The sequence below is a fragment of the Saccopteryx leptura genome, chromosome 4 (genome assembly GCF_036850995.1).
Source record: "Saccopteryx leptura isolate mSacLep1 chromosome 4, mSacLep1_pri_phased_curated, whole genome shotgun sequence".
In the NCBI taxonomy this organism is placed as follows: domain Eukaryota; kingdom Metazoa; phylum Chordata; class Mammalia; order Chiroptera; family Emballonuridae; genus Saccopteryx; species Saccopteryx leptura.
The window spans coordinates 12,090,076-12,106,188 of NC_089506.1; the positions used below are offsets into that span (position 1 = coordinate 12,090,076).

At 46.8% G+C, this 16,113-nt stretch overlaps 1 protein-coding gene across 1 annotated transcript in view; it reads left to right on the forward strand.

The window, feature by feature from the left end:
- Window positions 1-16,113, forward strand: part of WWC2 (WW and C2 domain containing 2) — a 169,885-nt gene that overhangs the window by 66,468 nt on the left and 87,304 nt on the right. The gene's annotated exons all lie outside the window — the stretch shown is intronic.

A 16,113-nucleotide genomic window follows, 5' to 3' on the forward strand; every position in this document is an offset into this window, starting at 1 on the left:
CATGATGAACGGCGTTTCCTTCATGATGCACGGTGTATCGGGCAGCTCAGCTCGGCCGAGGTAACAAGCGGCCTGCCAATCTGCCAATCGCAGTGACTGAGTTCTACGACAAACGTCCGCTTTGGGACCTGGGAGGAGAGCCAAAGGGAGCTCCATGGCGTGTTGTCGGCAATATTTTAGTATTTTACAAGGAGGATGTATTTATGTTGTTTGTAACCAAACTTCTTTATTATTTTATTTTATTTTACAAGGACAGAGAGTCAGAGAGAGGGATAGATAGGGACAGACAGGAACGGAGAGAGATGAGAAGCATCAGTCATCAGTTTTTTGTTGCAACACCTTAATTGTTCATTGATTGCTTTCTCATATGTGCCTTGACCGCGGGCCTTCAGCAGACTGAGTAACCCCTTGTTCAAGCCAGCAACCTTGGGTCCAAGCTGGTGAGCTTTTTGCTCAAACCAGGTGAGCCTGCGCTCAAGCTGGCGACCTCGGGGTCTCGAACCTGGGTCCTCCGCATCCCAGTCCGACACGCTGTCCACTGCGCCACCGCCTGGTCAGGCTGTAACCAAACTTTTATATTGAAAGATTTTTAAAACAATTCCCAAAAGGCCATCCGCTGCTGTGTGGAGAATGGGGTGTAGAGGGGTGAGTAGAAACACAGCAGCCCCATCAGGAAGTTAGGGTGCCGTGCGGGCAAGGGACACCGGCTGCGTGGAGAGGGAAGTGGCCATGGGGAGAGCCGCGTGGACCGAGGCTGTGTGCTGGAGTCGAGCCTGCAGGACTCACACCGGGTGGAGGGTGCGGCATGACGGACAGGGAGGCATCGAGGATGACCGCCTCCCAGGTGGTGACTTGAGCATCTGGAATGATAATTGTGTCATCTTCCAGGATAGAATAGTCTGGGGGAGGCGTGGGGCTGGGGGGGTGGCTGTGGGGACAGGTCAAGAGTCGGGATTTATCTGAATGACGTTTGACATGGCTCTCGGACTTCCCCTGGAGTGACCAGGTAGCCTGGATCTCTACACACAGTCAGGTCCCGCGAGACAGAGCTCGCTTCTTGTTTCCTCTGACAGACGTGGGGAGCACCAAGTAGAACTCAACGAACTGGATAGGCAAGTAAACTAAAGAATGTGAACAGTGTGAAGTGTCCAGTTTGCACAGGGAAATATTTCCAAAGTTAAAGCTCACCCCATGTCATTAAATAGTGACGGCCTGGAGAACAGGACAGCTTCCCTGAGAAGAGGATGCCTGAACTAACTTCTGAGGAAGCTGAATCTTTCTTTTCTTAATTTTCCTATTAATTTGAGAGAGGGGGACGGGAGAGAGAAGGAGAGGGACAGAAGCAACAACTCACTCCACTTAGTTCTATTTAGTTGTGCACTCACTGATTGCTCTGTACTTGCCCTGACTGAGGATCAAACCCACGACCTCAGGGCGCAGGGACAATGCCTTACCCACTGAGCCACCCGGCCAGAGCCAAGGAAGCTGACTCCTCCAGAACAGCTGTGAGGTGAAACTGAGGAAGAGGAGGAGCTGGACAGGCGGAGGGCGAGACGTCCCAGGTAGAGGAACACGTGTGGAAGCACACTTTTGTCCCTCTGTGTCAGGTGGCTGGGTTTTCCGTTACCTGCCCAGCTCACTCTCGGTAGGTGTTTCAGTAGTTGGTGCAGTCAGTTCCTGCAGACAGACACCCTGCTCCCAAGCTTGTGGGGGGCAGTGTAGTGCAGGGGTCCCCAAACTACGGCCCGCGGACCGCATGCGGCCCCCTGAGGCCATTTATCAGGCCCCCGCTGCACTTTTGGAAGGGGCACTACGATCTCATTAGCCAAAAGCAGGCCCATAGTTCCCATTGAAATACTGGTCAGTTTGTTGATTTAAATTTACTTGTTCTTTATTTTAAATATTGTATTTGTTTCCGTTTTGTTTTTTTTACTTTAAAATAAGATATTTGCAGTGTACATAGGGATTTGTTCATAGTTTTCTTTTATAGTCTGGCCCTCCAATGGTCTGAGGAACCAGTGTAAAAAGTTTGAGGACCCCTGGTGTAGTGTTTCCACCCTGTGGCAGCGTGTCTCGTGAATGCCTGCTGTGACCAAGAGCATGCTTTTGGTACTGGCTGACTCACTTCTTGTCCGATGCTTAGTATTTGTGGACCACTCTGTGTGAAACCTGGCCCTTCCCACTGAGAGTGAGATCTGATGTCTTCCCCTCTTAAAAGCAAGGGTTGGGGGCGGGGAAGGTTGGCTTAGATGCAAATGTTCATAGCAGTGTTAGTCATAATAGCCAGATGTGCGAACAATCCAAATGTCTATAAACTGGTGAATGGATAAACAAAATGTGGTATATCCATATAAGGAAATATTATTTAGCCATAAAAAGGATCAAATTCTTGAAATTTACAACAATGTGGATAGATGGCAAACCCATTACGCTAAACGAGAGAGGCCAGACACAGAAACCGTGGCTGGCAGGATTCGGTTCATGGGAAATGCCAGGAAAAGCACATCAATATGGACAGAAAGTAACTTAGTGGTTTCCTGGGGTGGCAGATAGGCACGCGGCAGGGGGTGTCTCTTTGGGGTGGTAGCAATGTGCTAAACCTAGATTGTATAGTGGTTTTGACTCTAGAAATTTACTAAAATTTTCTGATTTAGTAAATTCTGGGCAAATTTTATGGTGTGTAAGTTAAACTTTAATAATACTGTAAAAAAATTAAGGACGGCTTGGGACTGTTCCAGTCCAGCAAGCGGGTCATACCTCCTGTGGCCCAGGTGACCGGGAGAGCGAGGGGGAACCGGACAGCGTCGTGTGTGGAAAGGTCACTCCACCCATGTGGACTCTACCGACCGGGTGTCCTGCCCTCCGAAGGCCTATCCCTTTTAACAAACGTGGAGTTTCTCGGGGTTTAAGCCGGGAAAGGGCGCTGTAGCCCCAGCATCTGGCGGTCTGTTGTTCTGCGGATCCTGTGCTCAGCTGCACTCCGCGGGCTCCTGTCCCGTCACAAAGACTGCCTCCCTGGAATTCACTAAGTATTCTTCTGATGCTACAACAAGGGGGCGCACTGAAAGTTCGTCTGTTTCCAAACACTTAGCTACGGCTGGGGAAGCGGTTTATACCACCAGACGGCTACACCCGGAGGGCAGTCACTGGCTGTATTTGGAAGAACTGCCGAGGGGTGGGACTTCACTCAGCACGTCCTGTGGAAGCCAGCACGAGGCAGGCAGGCCTTCTGCAAACATTCGATGACGGTAGTTGGATTGTTCTGTCCTACTTGTAGGAATGGAAAGACAGAGACAGAAGTGGGTGTTTGGTTTTTGGGGTTTTTTTTTCTTCTAGTTGAATTCGGTTTTCTAAGCATTCTCACTGTTACATCCTTTGTCCCATTAAATGTGGGCACATCCCAAAGGGCCTCTCCTGGCACATTAATCTCATTATCTGCTCTCCCTACGGAAATTTCCGTCTATATTTTACCTGCATGTCCCACGACACCTCACACACAACGTATTTTAAAGTTAATTAAGTACTCCTGACAATTCTGCTTACCCATGCCGGTGTCACTGTACGCCTCGGAAACTACTGAGCCGCAGAATCCTCAGTGACCCCTCTGCGTTGAGTGCGTTGTTTCGGTCACACCCCCACTTGCCATTATCCGGCCTCTCCTTTCCAGTGTCCAGTGACGGGAACTCTGCCCTGGCGCAGGGGGCGCCTCTGCCCCTCCGCGGCAGCCTCCAGCCTCAGGGATGATAACCTTTCCCTGTCTGATCACTAGGACGGAAGGTGGGAAACAGCTGCTCCAGCTGCGCCCCAGACCCGGGCGGGCTCTCACCTGTAGGAGCAGCATCGCCATGGGAACCGTGGGAGGAGCTCGGGCCCCCCACCCCCAGAGTGTCTGATTTAGTAGTTTGGGTTTCTAACGTGTTCCTAGGTGCTGGCAGCTGCTGCAGGTTTGGGGACCATCCCAGAGAAACCCTGTGTGTTCAGTGCACCTCTGTTAAGTTCACTTTCCTAAATTAAAGTTTGTCCCAGTCATGCCGCTCGCTGGGGTCTTCCCTTGGCCTGGGACCATGTTTTACTAGGTGGATGTGGTGCAACAGGGACATTTCATTAAGCCACTTTTAGTCATTTCTTTTTCTATTTCACTTTTCTTGCAGCTCTTCCAATCAGACAAAGGAGAACGTCTCTTTGGTGCTGATGATATGTCTTTACACCTTTCTAATGCTTGTTAATTTTGCCTTTGTAACAAAGAGAGCAAGGCTTGCTAGCAGTTCGTCATGGTTTTATCATATAATTTTGTTTTCATTGTGTTTATTTTCAGTGGCAAGTATTAAATGACTATAATTTGAAACTCTGGGCTAAGGAATGGAAGCCCAAGTCTTAAAGAATTCTTGTGTATCTTTGCTTCTAGTGAGTTTCATACTTTAGTTTTATTTATCACATATAATTCTTCTGAATTGTCTGGAATTAAATTTGTAGTAAGGAAGAGTTAGGATCTAGCCTTTATTCCCTAACTGGCTATCTAGTTTTCCCAATACTTCGAAATTTTATCTTCCCCTCAGCGTAAACGAAGTTCATGAATAAGTAAAACCCTCGGAAAAAAAATATCTGCAACTTGACAAAGGATTAATATCAAAATATATTGACATTTGCTACAAATCAATTATAAGAACAAACCACACAGGTTTAAGAAGGACTTGCAAAAGAAGTGAGTAAACATATGGCATTTATGAGCCTTACTCGTAACTATTAGATTACTTTTTCCCCCACGACAATATTGGTGCGGTGTGGATAAGTGGTCATTCAGTTACATTGTAGAAGAAAGTGCATATTAATGTGCGGAGGAAAATAGCTATCAGAATTTAAAATTTTAAATTCCCATATGTCTTTATTATCGGCATGTTGACATTTTTAAATTTAAAAAGTGACCCACTGCCAGGAATTTATTCTAAAAAATACTTAAACAGCTGAAACTATTTACGAGCCTGTTCATTAAAGCATTAATTTCTCCTGAAGGAAGTTGAAACTAATGTCTGTTAAGTGATGATTAGTTTAATGGTGGACTGTGATCCACTCAGTGTAAGATGTTAGAAGATTAAAGTAAACTATGTATGCTCTTGGAAAGATGTCTAACTTGTGTTGCAAACTGGATAAAGTCCTGGAAAACACAAAGTATGAGCCTGTTTGTGTGTTTTGTAAAGTATATGAATTTACAGATGACTGAAAAGATACTAAAATGTTGGGATATATTGGTATCACAAAAATTAGGGGATCAGGGGACATGCTGATACTCCAGTACTGTCAGCCTTTTGTAGAGTGCATTTTCACCAAAGAAATAAATGTTGGTTTTGCATCTCATTTGCATAATCAAACAACTCTAACTTATTTGCTTTTCTGATATTCTTGTTTAATAAAAAAATCAAATGCTTTTTTTTATCACTTCGCATTCATTTTGAAATAAACTCCTTAATTGTTGTGAGCAGTATATATCATTCTATAGGGAAATAAAGGAGGGACTTTACTAATATTGTAGTTTTCCTATTTTAATTTTTTTTTTTTTCATTTTTTTTTTTTTTTTTTTCATTTTTCTGAAGCTGGAAACAGGGAGAGACAGTCAGACAGACTCCTGCATGCGCCCGACCGGGATCCACCCGGCACGCCCACCAGGGGCGATGCTCTGCCCACCAGGGGGCGATGCTCTGCCCATCCTGGGCGTCGCCATGTTGCGACCAGAGCCACTCTAGCGCCTGAGGCAGAGGCCACAGAGCCATCCCCAGCGCCCGGGCCATCTTTGCTCCAATGGAGCCTTGGCTGCGGGAGGGGAAGAGAGAGACAGAGAAGAAAGCGCGGCGGAGGGGTGGAGAAGCAAATGAGCGCTTCTCCTGTGTGCCCTGGCCGGGAATCGAACCCGGGTCCTCCGCACGCTAGGCCGACGCTGTTTTCCTATTTTATATAGTCTTTGTAATGAGTATGGATTACTTGTGTTTTCTAAAGCAGGACTCAGAACTATAGTGTATGTATAGATGATTTAGTTTAATGCCAATCTTGCAAAAATGTGCATATTATTATTTGTGCATCAGTATCCAAATATTCACCTATATATTCTTAAGAAAAACATAAGCTGGAATGAAAAAGTGTTACCTGGGGCCCCTGTGTAATAAGGTTATAGACATTAAAAAACATCCTCCCAGTTCCCTACATTTGGTCAAGGTAGTATAGGTAGATTTTGATTAACCTCGTTTAAGAGAAACGCTGAGTCTGACCAGGCGGTGGTGCAGTGAATAGAGCATTGGTCTGGGATGCTGAAAACTCAGGTTCGAAACCCCGAGGTCACTGGCTTGAGTGTGGGATCCTAGACATGACCCCATGGTCACTGGCTTGAGCAAGGGGTCACTCACTCCGCTGGAGCTCCCCCGCAAGGCACGTATGAGAAATAACCAATGAATAACTAAGGTGCTACAACTATGAGTTGATGCTTTTCAGCTTCCTTCCTGTCTGTCTGTCCCGTCTGTCTTACTAAAAAAAATAAAAGAGAGAGAAACGTTGAGTAAACAGGCTCTCTCCATCCAGAGGGGTGTGCCGTGTGCCACCTCCTTTCCTTATTCTGACTGAGCACCTCTGAGGAGTGAATACTCCCACCTCTCCCAGTCCTGGTCCTTGAACAGCCATTATCCGTGATGAAATCCGTAACGGTCATGTGTTGTTTGGACTAGAGGTGGGAGAATGGGATAGTCTTGGTGGGTTTTTATTTGTTTGTTTAGACAACCTTTTAAGCCCTCTTCCTCGCTCAAACATTCCTGCCTCCTTTGCGGCACATCCACTTAAATTCTCAAACTACATTCCAAAACCAAATAATCTAACAAGCAAACATTTCGTGGCACTTAAGAAAGAAAAGAGGTTCAGGTTAAAGTGTTTGCAGATCGCTCTGTTTTTCTCTGTAGGGTAAAACACTTAAAAAAAAAAAACTTGCTGAATTATTGAAACAGCTGAGATAAATTCTTTGACCACTTTGTAACTAAGAACATATTTTGTATTTAGCTATTCCCTTGTGATACCTAAATGTAATTATGATAAACTAAAATATACTGCTCACAAAAATTAGGGGGTATTTCAAAATGAATATGAAACGATAAAATGTATTACAGGACCAGATATGTTGATGCAATCTTGAAAGATCTTTCTTGGCCCTGGCTGGTTAGCTCAGTGTTAGAGCATTGGCCTGGTGTATGGATGTCTGGGGTTCGATTCCTGGTCAGGCACACAGGAGAGGCAACCATCTGCTTCTTCACCCCTCCCCCTACTGCTTCTCTCTCTCTCTCTCTCTTCTTCTCCCACAGCCATGGCTCAACTGGTTCGAGCGAGTTGGCCCTGGGCGCTGAGGATGACTTCATGGAGCCTCCTCATCAGGCAGTAAGGTTGGCTTGGTTGCTGAGCAACAGAGCAACACCCCAGATGGGCAGAGCATCTCCCTGTAGGGGGTTGCCGGGTGGATCCCCATTGGGGCATATGTGGGATTCTGTCTTTCTATCTCCTCTCCTCTCACTTAAAAATGAAGAAAAAAAGTAATAGAAATCTTTCTCCTATCTTGTCCCGTTGTCAGGAAACACATTTATCAACTATCATCTTACTATCAACCTTCACATTATTTTTAGTAAATGCATTTGCCATGACTTATATGTAAATAAAAAATTAAAAAGAAAATGAAAATCGTTCCATGATATCGCTGTTTTCATTGCCATCTTCCTTTCTGATGTACACGCACTCGGTCAGCATTGATGATAGGCCGACTAGAGGCAGGCATTGGGCAGAGGCACAGAGAGCAGAGCAGGGGCCGTGCCTTGGACAAGCTCATAGGCTGACGGCACAGACAGCAGCATGGGAAGATGCCTTGGGTGGCCCCTGAGTGTGTGTGTGTGTGGGGGGGGGGGGGTAGGGAGTGTCAGATGTGACCGGATTCAGGTACCCTGTGTAAGAATAGCATAATAGCATTCCTAGGTGAAGTGTAATCAACATTTGAATGGTTTTTTAATATTGCCAAATTGTTTCTTAAAAAGATTGTATCAAGTTACAAAATCACAGGCAATAAATGAAAGTATCTGATTACTCACATCCTCACCAGAGCTAAGTTTTGTCATTAAGACAAAACAAAACAAAACTTGATAGTCCAGTAGGCTTAAAATTAAGCCTGAGTATTGTTTTATTTGGCGTTGCTTTTTATTTTAGTGATGTTGAACATTTTCCCGTATTTTTATTATTTTTGCTTCCTCTTGTGGAAATACTTTATTCACTTGGAGTCTGGGCATTGTTCTAACTTATTACTGTTTAAAAAAAAAACAGTTTATTGAGGTGAAATTCACATAACACAGAATTAACCACTCTGAAGTGGACAGTTCAGTGACACAGTATATTCACAATGTTGTGCAACCACCACCTGTATCTAGCTAGTTCCAAAGCATTTCCGTCTCTCCAAAATGCCCATTACGTAGCTTCTCTCCGTTTGCCCCTCTCTCTACCCCCTGGCAATCACTGACCTGCTGTCTGTCTTGACAGCGTTCTCGCTCATGGCTATTTCATGTACATGGAGTCGCACTCTGTGTGACCCTTTACGTCTGGCTTCTTGCACTTAGCATGAGGTTCTGGAGGTTTGTCCACATTGTAGCATGTATCCAGACTTCATTCCTTTTTATGGCTGAGTGATATTCCATTGCATGGATATACCACACTTTGTTTATCCGTTGCTCCACTGACATAAATTTGAGCTGTCTCCACCTTCTGGCTCTTGTGAGTCCTGCCGCTGTGAACACATGTGAACATGGAACTGTTTGGGTACCTGTTTTCAGTTCTTTTAGGGGTGTTATACCAGGAGTGGGGTTGCAGGCTCCTGCAGTAATTCCGTGGTTAGCCTTGTGAGGAGCTGCCGTGCCGTTTCCTGCAGAAGCTGGCCACTTGGCAGTTCTCACCAGTGTTACCCAGGGTTCCCACACCTGCGTCAACACGTGTTGTGTTCTGGTTTGAAAATCACAGCTATCCAGTGTGAACCGGTGCCTCGCTGTGTTTCTGATGGTGTTTCCCTGATGACTAATGACGTTGAATCCTTGTTACCATTTCATATATAAGTGAGAAAATGAAAGAAAGAGGAAGCCTTGCATTTGAAGAACTTATTGTTAAACTATTTAAACATTCTTTGAGGAAAAAAGAAAACGTTTACTGAAAATGCAGTGAAGCTAAGCGTTATTGAGCCTTTGATTTTGTGTAAACATTTCATAGTTTTCACAGCAGAGCTATTTCTGAAGCACAGGCCTTTGTCTCCCATTCCATTTCTAAGTCGAGCTTGCTTTCTGTCTCTCCATCACCCGGTGGACCAAAGCCGCCATCGGTGCCTTTTAACCAGCGTTCTCAAAGTGCAGCCTGGGGTCAGACAGCATCAGATCCCCTGGAGCTTGTGAGAAACACAGGTTCTCAGGCTTCCCCTGCGGGGCCCCGCAGTCTGTGTTAATGAGCCTCCCGGAGGAGCTGAGCACAGGCTCAGGGCTGAGGACCACTCTAAGTCGAGTTCTCGGGCCAACCTTATAGTGAAGAGCTTGTGGCGGGTCCAACCCACGACTTCCCCTGCGGGGCCCCGCAGTCTGTGTTAATGAGCCTCCCGGAGGAGCTGAGCACAGGCTCAGGGCTGAGGATCACTACTCTAAGTCGAGTTCTCGGGCCAACCTTATAGTGAAGAGCTTGTGGCAGGTCCAACCCACGACCTTGGCCTTATTAGCACCAACTTTTTAAACGTTTTATTTACTTTTTTTTTTAAGCTAAAATAAAATAGCCAGACAATATAAACAATTAAGTTGGATCATTTTATAGCCTCCTGTTGAAGAATCATGGTTATAAATCAGGCAGTTTTATTTAAAAGTTGCTCCTCAGTCTGCAAATCATGTTAAAAAAGAGACATTTATTTTTAAAAACTACTTTTGCTATTTGGTTAAGTCTCTGAAGGACTGAAGAGTTGCGTGTCCCTGACATGTACTTGTCACGTCCGGCAGATGTGACCGGACTTCGTCCTTGGTCTCGTCAGAGCCTTTGTGGGGAAGGGCTAGAGAGGGGATGCCTGGGCAGCACAGCGGGCGGCGCTGTCGCCAGCGAGCCGGGCACGCAGGGCAGCGGCCGGCCGTGTTCAAGTCCAGGCCTCCCCCCGTCTTCTCCCTCGGGAGCTGGTCAGAGGGACGCCTTTGGTGCCGCCTCCTCCTGGAACCGGGTGGATAGTCAAAGGCAGGTAGCGTGTCAGTAGTTAAACCCACGCATTCAGTAGCAACGGTGATACCCGTAGAGTGCGTGATAAACTCACTGGCTGGAGACTGCACGCATTCACTAATGAGAGAGACGTGGGTGTGTTACATAATCACGTCTTTGTCTGATTACAAGTATGCTGAGTTTCCAGCACAGGCTCTTCAAATGGTGATAACAATTGTATCTACTTTGTGGAACTTTATGAGGATTGAACTCACGTTGATATGTATGGAAGCTTGTGCGGTCCATGGCAAGCACTCAGGAAATGTTTTATATTATTCGTATACTTATTTTATGTAAAAATTGGCATTTTTGACATAGAATATTGTAAGCCTTGACATCTTTGCAAATAATATACCTGGGTCCCCCTCGCATAAGCGAGGTGCCCCAACAAAGGCGAAGCACCCACAGATACTGCCTCTCTGAAGTATTTTCATGAGTAACCACAGAACTAGCCTGGGTGGCGTTTGGGAGATTTGGGCAGGGCTCCTGAAGTCCTCCGGAGGTGAAACCTCTAGGTTAGAATAGAGAGTGATTGGGAACAAACGTCAAAGGAGGAGCCAGAAGTCGGAGGGAGACCCTGGAGGGTCGGGGGCTGAGCAGCCCTGCGGGTGAGAGAAGGAATGAACTACAGGGGAGGAGGTCAGTACTTGGTAGTAGTTGATGGAGTGAGATTGCAGCAGAGGGAGAGACAGGAGGGATGAGGGCTGAGCAGCCCTGCGGGTGAGAGAAGGAATGAACTACAGGAGAGGAGAGCAGTACTTGGTGGTAGTTGATGGAGTGAGATTGCAGCAGAGGGAGACCCTGGAGGGTCGGGGGCTGAGCAGCCCTGCGGGTGAGAGAAGGAATGAACTACAGGGGAGGAGGGCAGTACTTGGTAGTAGTTGATGGAGTGAGATTGCAGCAGAGGGAGAGACAGGAGGGATGAGGGCTGAGCAGACCTGCGGGTGAGAGAAGGAATGAACTACAGGAGAGGAGAGCAGTACTTGGTGGTAGTTGATGGAGTGAGATTGCAGCAGAGGGAGACCCTGGAGGGTCGGGGGCTGAGCAGCCCTGCGGGTGAGAGAAGGAATGAACTACAGGGGAGGAGGTCAGTACTTGGTAGCAGTTGACGGGGTGAGATTGCAGCAGAGGGAGACCCTGGAGGGTCGGGGGCTGAGCAGCCCTGCGGGTGAGAGAAGGAATGAACTACAGGGGAGGAGGGCAGTACTTGGTAGCAGTTGATGGGGTGAGATTGCAGCAGAGGGAGAGATGGGAGGGTCGGGGGCTGAGCAGACTTCAGGGTGAGAGAAGGAATGAACTACAGGGGAGGAGGGCAGTACTTGGTGGTAGTTGATGGAGTGAGATTGCAGCAGAGGGAGAGACGGGAGGGTCGGGGGCTGAGCAGACCTGCGGGTGAGAGAAGGAATGAACTACAGGGGAGGAGGGCAGTACTTGGTGGTAGTTGATGGAGTGAGATTGCAGAAGAGGGAGAGACAGGAGGGATGAGGGCTGAGCAGACCTGCGGGTGAGAGAAGGAATGAACTACAGGGGAGGAGGTCAGTACTTGGTGGTAGTTGATGGGGTGAGATTGCAGCAGAGGGAGACCCTGGAGGGTCGGGGGCTGAGCAGCCCCGCGGGTGAGAGAAGGAATGAACTACAGGGGAGGAGGGCAGTACTTGGTAGCAGTTGATGGGGTGAGATTGCAGCAGAGGGAGAGACAGGAGGGATGAGGGCAGGAGATGGGCAGGCTTCTGTGTGGAGGAGGGATGTGAGAGACAGCGAGAGGGAACAGGGCATCTGGGTCTGAGGAGAGCAGGCTCGGGAAACAAGGTCATTGCGCTCAATTATCTGAAAGCCCACCATTGAAGGCAGTGCCCTTGGGACCAGCGGGTGAAAGCTACCCGAAGACCAGACCTGGGGCCGACACGGATGGCGTGAACGAGATCTGAAGAAGTGAGCCTGAATGGAGGCCCAGTGATGCTGCTCACTGGGCTCGGGCCGTCGGATGATCCCTGAAGTCCCGGGGAGCAGTCTCCTCCTGGACCCAGCGCTGCGGGCCGGGCCCTTCCTGTCTGGCAGTTCTGTCTGACGTGATTCCTTTCGAAGAGTTTGTTTCCTCAAAGACACAGAACTGGCCTCATGGCCCTGGGTTGTATCATTTCTCTTAAAGGCTGTTTTCTTGCTGCCACCCTTCTCTCTTCCCAATTATTCGCCCTTTTGCCATTCCTCTGTGTTGCTCGTTTCCCTGGTTAGAATAGTGGTAGAAACAGACAGAGTTGTCTTAAGGGGACCGATCAACATCATTATAAATTAAAATTCTTTCAGAACTATAGAAAGATTTCTGGTATTTCCCCATCCTTTTAAAATTCAAATTGTGATGGATGCAGACTTGACTTGGGGAGTGAACACACAGTACGGTGTGCAGATGATGTGTCGCAGAATTATGCACCTGAAACCTGTATAATTCTGTTAACCAATGTCACCCTAATAAATTCAATAAAAAGGAAAAAAATTCAAACTGTGAACCCCATCCTTCCGCCTTCCCTGTTCTCTCAGAGCAGCTGAGGAAGTTCGTGTGAGCAGATTCTGCAGTAACCAGACAGTTGACAACTACAGCGAGATGCTGCCAAGTAAGAGTACCTGATAAGACCTTTCCCGTTCATGTGAAACCATGCAGGTAGGAGGTTGAACTGAGTCAAGAGTGTTATTAACCTGAAAATGGTTCCTCTCTCTTGAGCACTTTTTCATGTAGTGCAATTAGTACAAACTCAGTTTTTCTGGATTTGTGCTGCTTGCCCACACGGAGTATTCGCCAGCATGTAATTAAGAAGAGTAAATATATGTATGCGTGGCATCTCATGTCATAGGACAGGTATCCGTGACATGATGATAAATACTAAATGACAGATTGCATAAAAGGAATGGTACGATGCCCAGAAGGAGAGGAAATACCATGCAAAGTTCAAATTTTACACATAAACTTTGGCAAAGTGCTGCAGTAAATTATCATTTTCTTTACATCAGTCACGGTGTGAAAGAAGACTTTTTTAAGCAAAGAGTCGTCTCTGGAATTTTGCAGACAGGCTCCCGTTCCCTCTGGGCTTTTTGCCGGACGTTGCTGCTTTGTGGGAAACCAGTGAAAACAAGCCCCACCCATCGTTACTCTCTTTACATCAGAAGATGATGGAATAGTTCAGACTGTGCAAAACAAGAGGAAGAAATTTAGGAGCTCATCAACATTTCTGCTCACTACGTTTGTGATCTGTTCTACTTTATACCGTTTCTCATTTCCGAATACATCTGCTATTTCTTTTAGTTTTGTGTTTCTTAGGATCTCATGGTAATATGTCCCTTCATCAGGAAGCGGTGGCACGGAGTGCTGGTGGGTTTGGTGTGGTACCAAGATCTATTTAACTCTTGTCATTTGGATAAACTTTCAATCCTAAATTTTTGCAATTTATGAATTTTTATTGAATGGATTTACTTAATGATAGACTGCGGAGAAAAGATATGTATTTATCCAGACACAGAAAATAAAGTATTACATTGAATTTGGAGGCAACACCGCAAAGAAAGTTCTATGCGGAACTTTCAGGAATGGAAGCGTCTGAATTTTTAACTGAGTTCACAATTATGTGTGTCTCAGAGATGTAATTCTAGGCTTACAACAGTGACAGGTAATAAAATGCTTATTGCTGCTGCACAGTTAATGGGGAAAACTGGATGGTTTCCAAGTGTAATCAAGGGTCCGTAACTTGTAATTATAACAGATGTTCTGAAAGCTTTTGTGACTTCTGATGCTGGGGGTACTAAATACACTCATATCATATCCATGCTTAAACATGCTCATTTGGTGCCAGGATTTAACTTGCATGATCTCTCTCTTTAGTCATTTAAACTTACCATTTCCCTGTCTTCTTCTTTGTCATTTTTTTAGGCTGCATGGGGCCTTTTAGCGTGAGGGAAAGAGGCTTCCCAAACTTTAGCACGTGAGGCATCCGGCGCAGGGTTCTGTCTGATCGGCTTGGCTGGGGTGGTCAGAGACCAACCAGTCCTGTAGGGTGTGAGGTGACAAGGCCACTCCCTGTGGTGCGGGGATTATTTGATACAGTATCTAATTCCTTTGTTAAGAGAAATCTGTTTTGCTGAGCAGTTTCTATAGAGTGGGTTTGGGGCACAATTCTAAGAGATCTGTTATTATTACTATTATTATTATTATTGACTCAGATTGAGTTCAGAATGACTCCCGTTTACAAAGTAAATATGGCAGGTTGCCTCGTTTGGGCACATTGCTTAGCATGTCTGATAGCCATTTTACTCATCAGTATATCTAAAGCTTACCACTTGTCAGGCATTGTACTGTTTAGTTCTCATTTGAACTTCAGAAGCCCCTCCTGCTTTTAGGAAATAGATTGGGAGACCGGAATAAACATGCAGTGCTGGGCCCCAGCGTTTCTGGTTCTGTGGGCCTCCTACAGGGTCCAGGAATGGGTATCTCCAGCCAGTCCCGAGGTGTGGATGCTGCTGGTTGTGAGGGCACCCTCTGAGGACCGCCGTGCCATGCTGTGCCGCCTGGCTCGGGTCCTCTGCAGGGTGCAGGCGGCAGTTCATGTGTTCTGCTGGTATTGACAATCCCTAACACTTATTGGCTACTTACTATGCCCTAGTAAACCCCCTTCTACCCTCTCATCCATTTGAGGAGTCAGTTGAAGGGTAGGGAGAGGATGGGTGTGGCCATGACTTAGAGATGGAAGCTAAGACCCAGAGGGGGCTCAGGGAGGGGTCTCTGTGAATCAGGGGGTAGGCTGCTTGGACTTCCGCAGGCTGGACGGGCTTTGACAGTCACGGCTCTGGGGCCCTCCTCAGAGCAGACCTCATGCTACGGGCAGACAGAGAAAGGGAGACGCTGACTTCCTTTCATCCACTGGTGTTTTATGTCCTTGGAGAAGGGCTGCCGCAGGCTAGGCCCGGGAAGAGAGGGCTCCCCTCATTTCATATTGTTCTCCCGGCATTCTGAGGGTCGAGGGTGCGGTTTGTTATTCTGAGGAGTGATGCGGTTCTGGAAGTGACCCGTCTCTCAGCTGGGCCGTGAGAGAGTTGGTATTCGTCTGCGTGGTCCCAGGGGTTCCTGGTGATTTTGTATGTGGGAACTGTGCTGTGTGTCAGCGCACTAAATTAAAACGTGTGTCAGTGATATCGGCCATGCCACAACAGCGCGCCACCGGTCTGCAGGGTTCGTCTCAACCTGTAATTACTGGAACCCATTCTCTGCTTAGGAAACTGCAGTTTCCTTTCCCATTAGTTTTATTTATTTACTTTTTTAGATTTTATTTATTCATTTTTATTAGAGAGAGAGAGAGAGGGAGAGATAGAGAACAGGGGGAGGAGCAGGAAGCATCAACTCCCATATGTGCCTTGACTAGGCAAGCCCAGAGTTTTGAACCAGTGACCTCAGCATTCCAGGTCGACGCTTTATCCACTGCGCCACCACAGGTCAGGCCCTTTCCCATTAGTTGTAAAGCTTAAAGAGAAAGGGTAAAGCAGTCTCAAAAGGTGAGATCGCCCTGATATGTTCTTTGTGTGTTTGGTTCCATTAAAAATTTTGGTGAATGACTATTGTGTACGAGGTACTTATAAAGATAAGATGTTTGTCTCTCCTCTCAGGAAGAACTCCCAGTGGACCTTGCCATCGAGGGTTTAGTAATTTACGTAAGGGCATCCAAGCCTGAGGTTAGTGTAGTGTAGCCTGCTGTACATTGCGTCTTCCAGGTCCTGATGCGATGGTTTCCATGACGCCAGTATGCAAATCCTGGAACAGATTTTTTTTTCTCCTTAATGAGGTGGCAGTTTGACTGTAGAGCT